The sequence below is a fragment of the Somniosus microcephalus genome, unplaced genomic scaffold, assembly GCF_052327205.1.
Source record: "Somniosus microcephalus isolate GS21.2 unplaced genomic scaffold, FLI_Smic_1.0 scaffold177, whole genome shotgun sequence".
NCBI classification, from domain to species: domain Eukaryota; kingdom Metazoa; phylum Chordata; class Chondrichthyes; order Squaliformes; family Somniosidae; genus Somniosus; species Somniosus microcephalus.
In genome coordinates, this window is record NW_028225364.1 from 538,853 (window position 1) to 543,115 (window position 4,263).

The following is a 4,263-nucleotide window of genomic DNA, read 5'->3' on the forward strand; positions in this document are numbered from 1 at the left end:
CGTATAATGGGGGCTGCATTGGGTGGCAACGCTGAATTTCAGCCTTATGCCAGAAGGGCTTACAGGCACCATGAGAGAGTGCCAGCCCTGGCTAGACGCAGAGGGGGCAACAGGCGTCGCCAACTGAGGCCTTACCCACGCAGGGTATACCGCCAGCAGACCTCCTATCTGGCCATGTCTGCCGCGATGTGTGTTAGGAGGCTGCGATTCCGAAGGGAGGTGGTTGCAGACATCTGCCGGCTGCTTCAGAGAGATCTGCAGCCACAGCTGATGCGCAGGACGTCTCTGTCGGTGGCAGTGAATGTGACGGTGGCTCTCAACTTCTATGCCTCCGGCTCCTTCCAATCCGCTACTGGGGACATCGCTAATATCTCCCAGTTCGCCGTGCATTGCTGCATCCGCCAGGTGACTGAAGCCCTTTTCAGAAGGAGACATCAATTCATCTCCTTCCTGTGACCCTGGACAAGCAGCAGCAGCGTGCAGTGGGGTTTGCAAGAAGAGCGGGCTTCCCCATGGTGCAGGGCGCCATTGACTGCACGCATGTGTCTTTGCGGGCACCTCTTGAGCATGCTGAGGATTACCGCAACCGGAAGGGCTACCATTCCCTCAATGTACAGCTGGTGTGTGACCACAGGCAGCGCATCCGTCAATTCCCGCTTTCCAGGCAGCAGCCACGATGCCTTTATCCTGCGACAGACAACTGTGGCTGACATGTTCCAGGCACAGCCTCCCCCAAGAGGATGGCTTATCGGGGACAAAGGCTATCCTTTGTGTACCTGGCTCATGACCCCGCTCCGCGCGCCCACGACCCCTGCTAAAGAGGCATACAACGAGAGTCATCAAGCGATGAGGATCCTCATAGAACAAACAATCGGCGTGCTCAAGCAATGGTTCCGCTGTCTCGATCACTCCGGGGGAGCCCTCCAGTATTCGCAGGATCGAGTCTCCCAATTCGTCGTCGTTTCCTGCATGCTGCACAACCTGGCTATCCGCAGGACTCAGGCACTGCCACCTCACATTGGACCACCACCTCAGGAGGAGGAGCAGGAGGAGCATGAGGATGACGAGGATGAGGAGTACCAGCCCAGGAGGGACGCACAAGGTCCAAGGGCCGCCCGACGGCGGCTTATTGAACGTCACTTCTAGGCCCCCTGTCAGGTAATGGCTTGTGCCAATGAAAGAACATGATTGCAGCCACTCCGCAAGCCCTCAGCCGGTTAAGGAAACAAACACTTCAAAGATCAAACATGGACAATATGAATAAATAAAATGCTTTATTGTACAAACTCTGGGCCCTTCCCACATGAAAACCAAAAACAGACGAAATCCCCAAAAAACACTCAAACACATTACTCGCTCCCACAACCTGGAGAGGATTAACAAAATAGGGCAACTAAAATGGCCGTCATTCTCGGCCTTCGTCCAAAACAAACATCACATCATCGGCTTTCAAAAAACAAACATCCAATTCTCGGCCTCAAGAAACAAACACAAATGGCCACACATTCAAATATTTGGCCCGCTAGGGCGATGCCTTGGCCATCTTTGGGTGGCCCCTGCCCGCCCTGCTGCTCCACCTCAAAGTAAGGCCATTGGCTGCTGCAAGGCTGGGGGCAGGCTCCTGAGGGGCACATGTCATGACGGCAGATGCCCTTGGGGGTCGGCCTAGTCGAGGTCTGGCCGTCGAGCGGGCGGCTGTTGAATGCTGCAGCTGTGGCTGGCCAGCATCAGTCACTGCAGCAGCTCCTGGCAGCTCCACTGGGGGACTGGCAGTGGCGGCTGGAGGAATGCGTCAAGCTGGCAGATGGCAGGCGCTCGCTGGTCGCCTGAGACACTGGCACTCGCCCGGGCCAGCACTGCAGCATGTGCACCAATCTGCCGAGGGACAGACCGCTGTGCTGCTGCAGCGCGCCGGGTGCTCTGGCGATGCCTGGCTGACACAGCGAATGTGGCAGCAGTGAGTGCCCGTGTTGACCTGTTCACTGACTGCATCAGAGCAGCCAGTGACTGGACGGCACCACTGATCATCTGGCCAGTCGCTGACAGAGCTGCCCAGAATTCCGCCCGACTCGCTGCCTGATCTGCCCGGTATTCTGCCCGACTGGTGGCCTCTGAGGGCCCAAACTCGGCCACACTCCAAGAGAGGGAATCGATGGACTCAGGCAACCATGCCACTGCCGCCATGAGCTCCGTGTGCCGGCGCTCCGAGTCCGCGGACAAGTCTTCGAGGCATTCCATCTCCTCGGCGAAGAGCATCTCCTGACTGGAGGCCGGACTCTCCCTCTGGGGAGAAGGCCGCCGAGCTGGCCGAACCTTCCTGCGTTGCTGGAGGCCGCTGGGCCCAGCAATTGGACTCCCCACCGATGCATCCCCCCTCTGGGGAGAAGGCCGCCGAGCTTCCACCCCCTCCCACCTTTCTGCAGCCCGCAGATCCCAGGAGCTCCCCTTCCCTTCGACACTTCCGCCACGCTGCCCTCCAGGGAAGACGTGTCCCCTACATTGGCCTGGGTGGCCATGGCTGAGGGTTCCCCTGATGGGCCGCCTTCCTATTGCTCCTCCTCCTGCTCCTCTTCGGAGGGCCTGTCACTGGCAAGTTGAGGGACCTCCTCTTGACCATCTGAAAGCAGGAAGGCACAAGAGTAGCTTTAGAGTGAAGAGAGGGCGTCAGTGCGGGATGCATGAGTGGTGGCATTCAGTGCATTGGTCGGACAGTGGCAAAGGATGTAGATCTGATGCGCAAGTGGGACGAGAGAGGTGCAAAAAGTAATGTCCTTACCATTGCTGCCCAGAACAGGGTCGGCATCTCCACATGCAAGGGGCCCAATCACCTGGCCACCCATGAGGCGCTCCACGTGATGTTGCAGGTCGGTGAGTGGCTGGATATGGGGTCGGCCTCCCCCGGTTGCAGTCCGGCTCTTGCGATTATTCGCCAGCTTGGCCTGCAAGAGAAAGGACGGCCTCTAAGTACAGTGTGTCGCCGTGATCTTATGTGCACTGCCTCCCATGGTGGAATAGCCTGGCCAGTGTGTCGCCATGATCTGGTGTGCACTGCCTCCCATGGTGGAATAGCTTGGCCAGTGTGTTAAGTGCAGAATGTGCAATTGATGCACATGCCTATCCCATAGCTACTGGATGAAGGCTGGCCATTAGAGCTTTCAGGTCCCTTTGCCCATAATGTGAGGTGCACATGCAAGGATGAGGAGGTCACTGGAAAGGGTACTCACCCTGACAATGCATGTGAGGTCATTTAACTTTTTGCGGCATTGGGCACCGGTCCTGGGGACATCGCTGTTGGCTGACAGCTTGCTGGCGACATGCCTCCAGGTTCTCCTGTAGACGCGGACCGTCACCTTCTTGCCATTGTCCGGGTACAAAACATGGCACCTCTTCTCCACAGCAGCAAGCAGCACACTCAGATCACGCTCTGAGAAGCGCTGCGCACGTTCACGGGCCTTCTCCTTGTCTTCAGGCGCTATTTGGGTCCAGCAGCAGTGTTCAGGCCTAGCTGGAGGGCTCCACTATCCAGGGCGTGGCAGCAGACACAGTCGACCCTTCCCCCTTAAGAGCTGGCCGGCGCCAGGGGGTCTGCTGTCAATCACGAGATGGCCGCACCTGCGCTGCGCCCGGCCTTGGCGCTATCGATCACCACCTCCGGCTTAGCGCCCAAAGAGAGGCATCCAGCAGCAGTTTTAGCGCTCGCCCGAACTCCTAGGGCGAAGCTAATGAATATCGGAGAAGTGGCAGCGATTTGGCGGCGGCCGCAAACTTTAGCGGACGCCCCACTTTAGCGCCCCAAAAGTGGCGTCAATGAATTTCTAGGCCATTGTGTGAAAAATTCAGTTGTTTGCGCCTCCTGTTAGTGCCTTAAGAGGGCGCTAATGGGGCGCAAAGCAACAAGAGCCCAGGCGCGGCGGTGGTTGCGCTGCTCGCGAAATTACCTAGACATTTTGTGGCGGCTCTAAACGCTACAGCCATGATCTCCTGCGGCAGCAGATTGTGACGTCAGTCGAGTGCACAACGGCCCATTAGCGCCCCGCACCGGATATTGAGTTGCGCCCCATGCCTTACCGCCTGCTGCTAGCAACAATAGGTTGAGGAGAGCGTTATGCTGTCAGAAAGGGACTAGGGGAGCACTGTTTAAAGGTGACTGCTTTTGGCCTTTTTTTGTCGGTGACATTTTTGCACCACGCATTCTGAGAGAGAGAGAGAGAGAGAGAGAGAGAGATTTCTGGAGACATTCAACGGTGTGTGAAGGAGTTCTGA